A 13,065-nucleotide genomic window follows, 5' to 3' on the forward strand; every position below is an offset into this window, starting at 1 on the left:
GTATCTCTAAACTTAAGCACATCCTGAGTGTCCGTCTTCTCAAATCAGTAGTCCACACTTTCATCACTTCACGGCTGGATTACTCCAACTCCTGCTTATACGGCATCAGTAAAGCAGCTCAATCTAGACTTCAGCTAGTCCAGAATTCAGCAGCTAGGTTCCTGACTGGAGTTGACAGAAGACAGCACATTACACCAATTCTAAAATCTCTCCACTGGTTGCCCGTTCATCTCAGGATCAATTTCAAAATCATGCTTCTCACTTATAAATCCCTGAACAGTCAAGCTCCTCCATATCTGTGTCAACTCGTCCATTGCTACAATCCGCCTCGTGCTCTCAGGTCTGAAGATAAGCTCCTCCTAGCTCTTCCAAACGCACGTCTGAAAAGCCGTGGAGAAAGGGCTTTCTCTGTCTGTGCTCCCAAGCTGTGGAATGCATTACCACTACTAGTGAGGCAAGCACCAACAATTAGCATTTTTAAATCTCGCATGAAAACTCACTACTTCAACCTTGCATATAATACATAATCATGGACCACTTTCGACATCTGCATTCTTTCTACAATAGAATGCACTATAATTAACATCTGTATTACTGTGGTTCTTTCATATGTTTTTTTTTATCTGTTGTTTCACATTCCTTTGTGTTTTTAGTGTTTTACGACTGTTAGTTCTAGTATTTTCTTGTTTTCATTTTTTCTTATAAACTATGCTTTAAATGTCATTCTGAACGTGTTAATTAACTGTAATCTTTTAATGTACAGCGCCTTGTCTGGTTGTAATGCCATGTTGAATGCGCTTTATAAATAAAATGGTATGGTATGGTATGGTATGGTATTCTCGAAAGGATTTTCATCTACAAAAAATTTTAATTATTTACCTCCATTAAGTCTGATTAAAAAGTAGAAATATCTCAACCATGGTACCTAATGACTGGATGGAAAAGAATAAAAACCAGCTTTAACAAAATTCTCACAAAAAAACAAAAATCATCATATGTTTGGACAAAAGGTGCAGAGTAAGAAACGAGGATCAGTTTCTAAAAGGAGCGGGAGTTGTCCAAATGGGACCTGATTATTGGCATAAACTCAGACATAAATGGTTAACAAATAACAGAATTACGCTTAACAACACGATCAGTCATTCACCCATTCACACGCTGGTGGAATGAGCTACGATGTAGCCACAGCTGCCCTGGGGCCCTCTGACAGAGGCGAGGCTGCCCAACACTGGCGCCACCGGTCTCTCCAACCACCACGTACTTAAATGAAAAAATGGGACATATGAGATGTGTCCCTTCTCATCTGAGGAGGCTTCTCTGTTTAAATCTAAAAGTTGGAAGCTCCAATGGTGTGGCGAGGCAGGACCCAAATACAGGAGGTGCATCAACAAGAGGCAGTCAGGTACTAATGATTTATTAACAGCAGCGAAGCACAATGTGAACAAATTAACTGAAAAGAACAAGACGAACTAAAACAAGAGTGAAGTTTCGACACAAAACAGACACACAGATGGGCTTAAATACATGAGAAACATTAGGAACAGGTGTGCTGATAAGGGCCAGGTGCAACAAACAAACTGAGGAGGGGCAGTTCCTGATACAAGCTTCTCCATTTATTCACAAGCAAATCCCAACCCTTCCTCTCACTCCAGAGTGGTCTTTATCATCCGGGTTTATAGGATCATGGTTTGGTCCCATTCTGCACATGTGCAGGGAACAGGCTCGCATTCCCGTTTTCAGAGATTCTTCATTGTTTAGCCTGATTCACGCTTCTCCGTCAGCTCCAAAAGGGAGAGACATGCCCTCATGCTTCGTCTCCTGGGGATTGTTGCAAAGCAATTCCCCAGCAGGACAGTAGGGGGCGTAGCGCTGTTCTGTGGTATCCTGTCATGTATCGGTCCAAGATTGTGTGTTTATATTGTGTTTTTTTTTTGTACATAAGAGACTTTTTAACACAGAAAAATTTGTCTCTCATTCTCCTCCACCTCTTCATGCACTCGCCACCTCTAAACCCACGTTTCCTGTCATTTCCGTCCACAAATAAAACGCTTGCTGCACATCTTTTCACTCCTCTAGTCACGGGGGAATTAAACGTTCATGTTTTTAGAGTTTTTTCACGAGGTATTCTTCAAGCTGCTCCATGTCTGCCGCTAGTTATCCTTGGCTCTCTTTATGTTTTTGAGGGTGCAATGGCGGCGGTGTAGACGACAGCGGTGTCCTGACCAATCACAAGCTTGTGTTGTCCGTCTCAACGGACGGATGTTTAGAAAAGAGAGCTCGACTCCGTCCGTCCTTGTGGAGCTCTCCAGCAGGCCCGCAAGGACGGATGATGGCGTTGTGTGTCTCTGCACTGACGCAGATGGAGAAGCATGAATCAGGCTTTATTACTGAAAGAATCTTGTTTTGAAGTGTCATGATTTTCTTAGACTAGACAATATTGAGTTTTAAAAATATCATAACATCAAACAAGATACAAGGTAACCAGTAAGGTCTGCTAGAAATAAACAACCGGTGAAATTCGGAGTAAACCCCTTCTTTTCACCAGCCATGAAAGCAGTCGCGTAACGTAATAGCGGCGTTGCACCCGCAAGTTCATTCCCACCTGAGAGCATTTCTGAAGCTAATTGGGAGCCAAAGTGTTCCACGCAGCTGATCCCATGAAATCACGGAAAAATTGCAACACCACACATGATTTCAGAAGTCCACATACAATAATAAGCAAAGAGAAAGACAGCTGCAGGTCTGAAGAAGTTTTCTGTTCCGTTTACATCAGTTACAGAAGTTTCACACAAAATGACGTACTGAACGTGATTTATTTAGCAAGTTTCCAGATGTTGTACAATGCTTTTGTGTTTGACTACCTGTGAACTAAACTGTGGAGTTTGACGCGTCTTGGAAGCATAGCGCGTAAAAACTAGACTCAAAATGTAATGATAGCGTCCCCTTGCTTCTGGGGCACGTCTAAAACTCATCCAGCCATTTGCTGCGTAGTATGTTTTGCACCGCTTTCACATCCAATGGAAAGAAGGCCCAAGAGGCCATTAGTACTTTATGTGGGCCGGTACAATACCGCCACCTCTATTTTGATCTTTCATTGTACTGGGAGTTTTTTTTTATTTTTATTTCTCGTATTAGTCAAAATCTAAGACATTTCTTCACAAGTATTTCACCGTCTTCAAGAAAACACCAGCCATCCACAGTCCCCCTTGTACCGACCCTCCCGAAACGCAGAACACGCGCTCCGTGATGGGTTTTGCTCTAGTTGTAAATACGGAAATGGAAACGGCTTAATGTGCAATGCATCATTGCATACAGTAAGGACCCCATAACACTATCACAGTTCCAAAAATGAACATAATAGATGATGGCAGCCAAAACACAAAACTAAAGTGTTACTTTAAGGTGTAAAAGTTGTGGAATGCGCCTTTAAGCTCAACAGGACAACAGGAAATAAAACTGCCCACGATTGTCTGCAATTTTACTTTTAATTTCCAGAAAAAGCTAACGTGAGTAAAGCCACCTAAAGCATGTGGGAGCTGCAGGGAATAAAACTATGCAAAAGTCATTTTGGGACCAGATCTAAATATAAGTTATGGATAAAATCTCTCATTAAATATATATTTAATCTTCCCATAAAACCAATAAGGATAGTTGGTTTTCCATCTCCTTTCAAACTGCCAAAAGCAATAATTCTACTTCACAATCCTCACCGCTGCAGCAAGACTGAAATATAAATTACTTTGACAAATATTTTTCCTAAAACCTCAGCCACCATGCGTAGTGGAGATGGAGCGTGACCTAGTCTTTGTGTCAAGCCAGCATAATGGCGACTCCAACATGGAGCTCAAGTGCTTCATTACTCAACTATTTATTTGCAATAATAAGATAGAAAACAAACATCTTAGGCTCACAAAGCTGGAAAAGTGCTTTGACAAAAGCCTCCCAGCTTTACGTGCACGGCTACAGAAAAGGGTCACAAAGAGAAATATTTCTTCTGTCAACAAACCCTTCAAAAGGCTTTCATGTGTGAAATGCGATCGTGCTACTGTACCTCACACTAATCTTTTCTCTGCAGTGGAGTTGGGCTATTAAAAGGCCGGCTGGGTAATTTGACCTGTGGGGTGCAGCCACTTGAATCACTCCTGTTATTCCAACAAGCAGCTGTTGAGTGTTCCTCCTCAGCTTGAGTCCTAAAATCGAACCCTTGCCAGGTGCTTCTGCTGGCATTCTGCAGGCTCCAGCTTATTTTGCAAAGACAAACACTTAAAGGTTGATTTGTCTGCAGCAGGCAGACATGACTAGGCAAAAACAAAAGTGACATGCAGCAGTTCAGTCATTTAAACGGACTTGGGTTGGGATTGGGGCGATATATCATTCACATGCTGGATTCTCGCAATATTTTTAACCCTCCTCAACTGCTGAACTGTTTATGGCAGGGGGTGTTGCTCTAAACAGAAGATTAGCCCCATCAAGATTTTTTTTCCCCACCAGCCACCACTGAATGAACAATAGAGCTAGTTAAACATGCAACAATGTGATAATTCAATTAATGTAATTTATAAATATCCATTAAAATATCAAAACTGGAATCAAAATGAGATATTCGGCAGCACAAAAAACTTGTCAAACACAATATTCAGTTCAATTCAATTCAAGTTTATTTATATAGCGCCAAATCACAACAAGAGTCGTCTCAAGGCACTTCACATAATAAAAATTCCAATTCAGGTCAGTTCATTAAGCCAATCAGAAATAATGTTTTCTATATTTATTATAATAATTGTAGGCAGACAGGAGACAGAGCTGATGGAGGTTCTCAGTCATCGAAGGATGGCTGAAGGCTTTCCAGGAACAGGAGATGTGGTGTTGTCTCTTCTCTCTCTATTCTGCCAGATGAGCTGATAGGTTACAGGTGTGTGAGGACATCCTCATGCTGTCATAACCAGATGACATGAGTTATCAGGTGATCAGCCAGGCTAATGAGAAGCAGGAAGAAAACAAATCCAGGACAGTGTACAATAATATGTGGTGTTGCTCACCTTATGTGCTCTTATGCGCCTGCCTCATGGTGTAGAGTCCATATTTTGCTGAGTGTCATGCAATAATGCAGGTTATTAGATAATTTACTTTCGATAGCAAAGAACAAAATATTTAATGTAAAAGTTATTTACCAGGTGAATCAGCTCACACGTCACCACCAAGTGTCACAGGGCCAGAATCAGTAGCCTCCTTCATGATGTCATGATGTAATCACATACTTATTTAATTGTTAATATCTTAAAAATTCTGAAATGTTTTAATTTTTTTTTTTTACCTTGAACAGTTCACTGAGCTTGCAATGTCACTGAGGTGGAAGCTGGAATCAACAGCAGACACCTCACATCTTGGTCTTTTCAGGGGTGTGGACGCTGCTCTGGGACCTTCTGGAAGATGAATTTTCATCATGGTCCCCGTGGGTCACCAGACACACTGCGACTGTGAACTCCATTCTGGCTGGCTATGTACAAAAACAAAGAAGCAGCACATTTATAAATGTTTAAAAGAGCATAAAATCACGTGTAACAATAATCTGTAAAACAAATGAAAACTAGAAGGTAATAATAAAATGTTTACATAGAAGATTATTAAAAATAATTCACCTTTGCTACAGGTAAGGCTTCACGCCAGCCTGGACATGTACATTCTTGCAGCTAAATCAGTCTGACAGCCAGTGTCTTGGGTAGATTTAGCCTGAAAAAAAAATAGAAGCACATTGTTGTTGGGAGTTTATAAAGTCAGATAATATACAAAAGAAACTGTCCTATATAGGCGCTTTATAACATTCCTAGTGTGTGATGTTATTATAACGTAAAAGTCAGTCAAATATGATGTGAAGAGCCTGAAATGCGACCTCCTGAACAGAATTCCTTACAGAACCGGGTCACAAGCTGGATTTCACGCTGTAATGCTGTCTGTCAACTAGTGCTGCGTTAGTTAGAGCCACTGTTGCAGAATTTCGTTGCAGACTGACTCAAAAACAACCCGAATTTTCTCCGAGCCTGAAAGTAGAAGTCATGTGGACCGTTTCGTCGGCCAGGGCTTCGAGATATGTTCCAATTCGCCGCTGATTCTAACCTTACATCCCGTTCCACATTTTGTGAACTTGACAAATCAGCCCAAAGGCAGTGCAGACTGATATTAGCTCAAGCTTTGCATTTAGGTAGGGAATTGTTTTTAGAAGATGTTAAAACTTTTATATAGCTTACTCACCTCAGACTGGAGCCCGCCATGGTGGGGGAGCAGAGTCGGTGGGCTGCATCTAAATCGCGGAAGAGCCACGGTGGGCAGCCTCCCTCTTCAAACGGAGACGTGCAGAATCGCGGGTAAATTGCTGGTTGCAAACTACAGCACCAGGCGGGAGCTGACTGTTTTCCAGACACTGATTGCGTGCAACCACTGGCGCCTAATTTCTAAGTCCAGCGGAAAGGAGTGCAACCCCACAGAGCCACCGCAACCACACTACACTACACCTTCTCACCATACTAACATGATATGGAGCACTAAACCCGAACTACTTTCCTAATTACACAAACAGCCAAACACTAACTAAACTACAATATCCAACAGCCAAGCTAACACTAAATAAGTATGTATAACACTAAAAGCCATGCTAAAGACTAGGATATGCTAATGCTATATGCTAATGCTGAAATACGGCTAACCGTCCGACACTCGCTTGCAAATCCAACTCCCAACTCGCCACAAGGCGTGGCCGAGACTCCCGATGCTTTTATAACTTTGACACAGAGTTGTTACGTAGTACTCTACTGGTTTACGTAGTATCTTACTCTTTAGCCATTGGCTAAAGTGTATTCAAAATGACTTAAACTCTATGTTTTAAGTTGAAGGTGGCGCTATACTGTGGTATTCAGGCAGAATTTTTAATTTTTAAAGAAAAAGCACCAAAATGCTAAAATAATGAACACACATTTATACAGTTCATGAGCAAAAAAAAGTTAATTTAGACGTTACTTGCTCTTTAAGGATAATTTTCATCAGCAGATGGTAGAGTCACAGCACATCACGTGTGTGTGTGTGTGTGTGTGTGTGTGTGTGTGTGCATTCTTGCTCCCCTAAAAAGAACCATTTTCAAATCGCTCCACATCCTTAAGAGCTCCTCTGATTTTCACAGTAGTTTGCCAATGTGTGGAATTATGACTGAGTCTCCTAAATTCTGCTGGCAATCCTCTGTGTGATGCTTTTGTCATTTCTGATGCTTCTGTAATTTAGCCCGTGATTAATTTGGTCCAATCATGGGTCTTAATTTCTACAATGCTGGGAAAAAACTCAAAAAACCACATTTCACCAGAGCTTCATATCCGTTTTTTTACCACCATCCATGTTGGTTGATGTGTTAAACACTAGAAGGACCACCATGCCATTACTTTTGACCAGTCACCATACATTGTCAGATTGGCACACACGTATTACAGCGTATGCCGGTCTGACAGACGTGGGCTCTCAGATAGGCATCATATATTTTTAAAGACATTTTGATGAGCCCATTTACCCATTAGATCATCATGCACTTTGTTTTTAACAGTATGATCACCCTGACTGGTCAATTTGATATAATTTAAAGCTTTATTTTCTAAAAGCTTTTTAGAAATAAGTGGTCAAATTAATCTGTGATACACATTCATCAGTATATTTTTGCGGATGGTAAAAGATTATGAACACAACTGTATATTAACTGCAAAATATATGAATGAATATGTAGCCACTCAGTTAGACACTGGTGTCACAACCCATTTCAAACATCTACAAAATTGCTTCTTGAGTTAAATATCTAAGTTTGAAAACCCCAAGTGACACTTTGTCCATGCAAATATCAAAACTTTTCTACTTTTCTGTTTTTTTTTCTCTACATTTTGATGTATTTAGTTCAATCTGTTTTCTAAAAAAAAGGGGGTTTTGGGTTTTAAAGGTTTAAAAATACAAATAAATGACTGTCTCGTACTTTGCCGTCTGTATGCTGAACTGACGGCTCCACTGAACATAGCGGAGGTTTAGATGAATGTGCATGTGCACAAACTGCATGTATGCTGTTCTGATTTGTAGGGTTGGGCATCGAGCATCGATTGGAACCGGTTCCAACTGTTCGTTTTTCCCAGAATCGTTAAGTTTTTTTTTCCAATTCCTAGAATGCCGACGGAAGAGGAATCTGCGGCCGATCTCTGTGAAAAATAAACGTGATCTGCAAATTGTGATCAAGGCTTCTCAGACCTGATCACATCAGCTGTCTGTGTGCAGCACGAGTCCCCCCCCCCCCCCCCCCCATCCGGCGCACAGCGGCCAAATATAAACAAACGCGTCTACCGAACTTTTACTCCGTAACGTAAACTTTTACTTCTGCAACGAAAAATGTGCCGTAGAGGAAACGTATTAAATACGCCAACACGGTGGATTTAATAGAAGCTTTACAGAACAAACTCTGGACGGTGTGAGGTGAGTTTGTCTCACTGCAGAAATAACAACACACACGGAGCGTCAGCAGTCAGACGCAGCCACTCGTGTGTGTGTTGGTGAGCGTCAGAACGCTGAACAATAGAGCAGCTTCTCTGTGGTGGACCACACCAGCTTCTGCCACAATAAATAATAATAATAATAATAATAATAATAATAATAATAATAATAATAAATTACATTTTTATTTCCTTTCTGAACTATTTCTGTTGAGTTTTAATGTTTAAACCTGTTAGCTTGTTACTGACAGCAGCTACGGTTAAGTTTCACTTCCTGTTGTGACTGAAGCTGCTGCAGCATGGAGGTGTGGCTCTCAGTCATCCTGGACATGATCATCCTGAGAGTTTTAGCTGGAAACAGCTGGACGTTTCTGGATATGTTGGAGACATTTAGCCTCTCATCCCAGAGGCTGCTTCCACACTTTGGTTGTGGTCAGAAACAAACACACTGGTTGTGCTGCAAGTCTTTTTCTTTTGTCTCCAAAACATGTTTGTGTCTATATGAAGGTGATGTTGTTGCTCATAGAGTTAAAAATCATGTTGGAGTTAAGATTATTTCATCAAGTAGGACCTGTGGTTAGCTGGCTCATGTAAAACATGTCATGTATTGAAAGAATAGGAATTGGGAATCGATAGGAACCGGAATCGAAACAAGGACTCAGAATTGTTCAGAATCAAACGATGCCCAACCCTTCTGATTTGTATGGTGTTTTGTTAGAATGGCCTTGAGCAGTCCTTTTGACTGCTATTTACAGGTAAATATATTTACCTTGTAAGTTCATCATTGAAGGTAACATTTTATCCTAATTAGCTAAATATTTTTTAATCAAAAATAAAAACGGTCAACGTTATCTTCTCAGGTGTCTAGTGGTAGAGTGTCCGCCTGGGACTGGGAGATCGGGGTTCAAAACCTGGTCCTATCCTGCCAATAGAAACCAGCAAGAAAATCTCTGGGAGTCAAAGTGGCCGTCTTGGACCAAAATAGGTAGAGATGATCTTTTGCACAATAAACATTAAATCCATTTTTAATGAAAATTTACACCTTATTTAGGAAAAGTCAGACGAGCAAGGCTGTATGATTTTACTTGATAAAGTTACTCTGGAAAACAGTCAGAATGGCGGTTTTAGTGTTAGTATATGTCTTTGCAAGAGGACGACACTGAATATACACATTAATAATTACATTATATACAAGCACAGCAGCCTGCGCAGCAGCACTGCTGACATGACGATCCTGCAGGGAAAAAAAGCAGCACACACACCGCCGGAGGCCTGGAAAAATAAATAAAGAGAAGAGGCAGATGAAGACCTCTTCATGTCAGCTGCACATGTGTGATCTCTTCCTCCTCAGCCAGCTCCCTCTCACGCACACACCCATGCAGCATCTCGATGACACTGGGTTTTCCCTGAGGTGATCTCGGGACTAAACTTGGCCCTAATGTAATCTGACAAGTTAACCTCAAGAAAGTGCTAACAGGGCAGAGTAATCGTTAAAAGCCTTCATTCATACCTCAGCACTTTCACCGCGGCCCTTTCAGTAATAAGGTTTCAGGACAAACATGAGACGATTTTGTTTGGGCTGTGGCGGTTGATTAGAGATCACTGTCCGTCCTGTTAGTCCACTGAGAACTACTGAATGGAAATACAGTTTGGTGGAGGAGCTTTGATCCGTCAGTATCTGACCTGCAGCAGAAAGCCATCAGAGAGAATCTCAGTTTGAAGGGTCAGGGAGAAACTCGGCTACACAATGCTGAAACCATTCAACAAACTTTTTACATTTATATATGCATTCATTTTTTCTGTGTCACTATGCTAATCATGTGTTTAGCACCTGCTAAAAATAACCAGCTGAAGCAGGAATTTAACTGGGCGACATGCAAGTGGAGGCAAATTAGCTGTTCTCGGTCACATGTGAACGCTGCTCGGTTAGAATAAAGAACTAAAATCTTTATAAACAGTTCGGCTCAACTACTAAAAAGTTCTAACACAGTTATTGAGGCTCAGAGGTTTCCACATGCAGTCTCCAAACTGAGAAATTAGTTCAGTGTGGAACTAAAACTGCTGCAATGGGCAACCAACATCACAAAAATGAGATATTTATAGTTCTCATAGTTCTAAGACCCTTTTAAGGACTTTTTTTTGTAGTAATTAAATCTTGATGTATGAGTGTAATTTTTAGTTGTTAATGTAGTTTATTCATATATAAACTGGTAAATGGGTCATGTTAGACTTAAAGCTTAAGTTATGTTTATAAATAAAGATGAATTTCAGCCACAAGAGTAAAGAGAAAATGTGAAAATCAATCATTAGTGATTGTAAAAGTTCTTAGAAAATCTCCAGATCTCAAACAGGAAAATTAAGTGTTGAACGTAGACAAGATAGGAAGTAAAAGCAGCATGTCTACTTCCTGTCATGTCTCTGTTCTTCCCATGCGTGGTGGGGGTGAAGGTGAGGGGGGCTGTACAGCTGTGATGCTTCCCCTGCGGGTAAGACAGGAGGGTCGTCGGGCCTCTGGCCCATCACCCACTGCGCCGCTGCTCTACAGGACCCGGTGTCACTTTGCCCTGCTGCTCTCTCATCAACACACCAGTTGTCTGCATGAGTGCACCCATACTTGGTAGACTATAGGCGGACATAACTCAGATGCCCCTGGGCCTAGGTCTGTCTCTCTCTCTCTCTCTCTCTCTCTCTCTCTCTCTCTCTCTCTCTCTCTCTCTCTCTCTCTCTCTCTCTCTCTCTCTCTCTCTCTCTCTCTCTCTCTCTCTCTCTCTCTCTCTCTCTCTCTCTCTCTCTCTCTCTCTCTCTCTCTCTCTCTCTCTCTCTCTCTCTCTCTCTCTCTCTCATTTTACGCTAATTTCTCTTCTAAATTTGATATAGCTGTGTTAATTTTGCTGATGAAATATTTTATTTTTGTTGCAACAAACATATTTTTGCAAACAAAAACAAAGTGAAATTTAAAAAAAATAATAACTACTCGGCTTTTAATGAAAAACGTACTAAAATCAATTGAAAGGAAAAATCAGAAGAAGACAGGAAAGATTTGAGGAACAGACTAAAAAGCTAATCAGCTAATTGAAAGGGCGGGACTAGATGAAAAAAAAACCAATCAGAGTTTTGAGCTAGCTGCTGCATGAACAAGCTCTTGGTAAGGTCACAATTTATGTCTAAAAGGAGAAAATGCCCATGACTGGGATGAAAGGGCTGGGGGAGGTGCTGAAGTGCGACTGAACTGGATGAGCGTCTGTTAGTTTTTGTCTTCGCGGCGCTGCTACGGCCGACATTAATGACAGCGATCACCTGCTGCTATAGCTCATTTACTGTCCGTCAGCTCCGTTCTTGAGTGAGAGAGACTAAAGCTTGGTTTATGCTTGACGCGTTTACTTTCCGCTTGGTGATGCGGCTCGCGGATGGAACGCGCTTCACAACTCGCAGCGTTTATGGTTCATGCGGCTTGTCTCTGCGGTGAGCCAATATTCTCCCAAACTGTAGGGGGCAGCATGGAGCTCTACGGCATGCATCCAACACTACACCATAGTAGAAGTAAAAATTACTGTTTACAACATGGCATTCCAGCATTTTTAACAGCGTCCTCGTCTTTCCCGACAGTGCGAGCTATTTCTCTCCAAGAATTATTAACAACATGTTGATCACGGCGATCTCTGAGAGCTGAATCATACAAATGTCTGTATTTACGAACCTCTACCATACTAGTTCTTGCCGGTCCGCCATGTTTATCTGTGTTCGACCGTCTGCGTGGTTAGAAAATTTCCTAGGTGCGCGATGCGGAAAGTTTAGGCCGTGCGGAGGCGCGGTGGAGGGGCGTGGTTGTTAAAATTACGCAATTTTGCCGCGCGGAGCCGTGCGGACCTTGCGGACGCGTCAAGCATAAACCAACCTTAACCCGCTTCCTGCCACTGCAGAGAATAATTTACCATAATAACACTGCATGGACCTGAAAGTTTCTCTTTCAAAATCAATTTGAATTTTTCTGATGGAACAAACTGCTGCATAAATACGGTATTTCAAAGTAAACGTGAAAAAATGTGTCGGTGTGTTGCGTTCTGGTGTTTTTGTGAGCAAAAAAATCCAGGCAGCCAACCTCGATAAAATAATTGTAAAGTGAGGAAATATGGGTTTTTCTGTGCCAAAGGTTGTATTGCCCAGCTGGGTCAAGAGCTGGGTCGCTCAGAACTTTCACCCACAGATTAAGACCTTTGCCGACATGAAGTCTGCAAGATTCAACAGAAACCACAACATCCCACACCTGCAGCTTCCAGCCGAAGGAGTTCTCATGAAATGTAGTCATAACAAAACAAAGTCTTAAACTTCCTTTTCTTTATATTAAATGTTGAATAATCGTTATTATCGTTTTGCTCATTATAAATGTGTTTAATCAATTGAATGATTATTATGCTTTGGTTAATCATAATGAACTATAATGAAGCAATGCTTAATTAAATAATGTTTTGAAGATGTTTTAGTGGTGACCTTCACACTCGCTCACACAGGTCTACTCTCACAGTAAACTCCAAAACACATTTGCTCTGACGCACATATTTGC

The 13,065-nt window shown here is 41.2% G+C and overlaps 1 protein-coding gene and 1 long non-coding RNA gene across 4 annotated transcripts in view; both read right to left on the reverse strand.

The window, feature by feature from the left end:
• LOC107396770 (potassium voltage-gated channel subfamily KQT member 5) overlaps window positions 1-13,065 on the reverse strand; it is a 200,018-nt gene that overhangs the window by 160,516 nt on the left and 26,437 nt on the right. The window lies entirely within an intron of this gene.
• Window positions 4,844-5,490, reverse strand: LOC139070286 (uncharacterized). The gene is made up of 4 exons (XR_011520829.1): window positions 5,315-5,490; window positions 5,172-5,229; window positions 5,040-5,087; window positions 4,844-4,933 (listed from the first exon to the last, which is right to left on the reverse strand). It is a non-coding gene; the product is annotated as an uncharacterized lncRNA (long non-coding RNA).

The sequence above is a fragment of the Nothobranchius furzeri genome, chromosome 6, assembly GCF_043380555.1.
Source record: "Nothobranchius furzeri strain GRZ-AD chromosome 6, NfurGRZ-RIMD1, whole genome shotgun sequence".
NCBI lineage: Eukaryota > Metazoa > Chordata > Actinopteri > Cyprinodontiformes > Nothobranchiidae > Nothobranchius > Nothobranchius furzeri.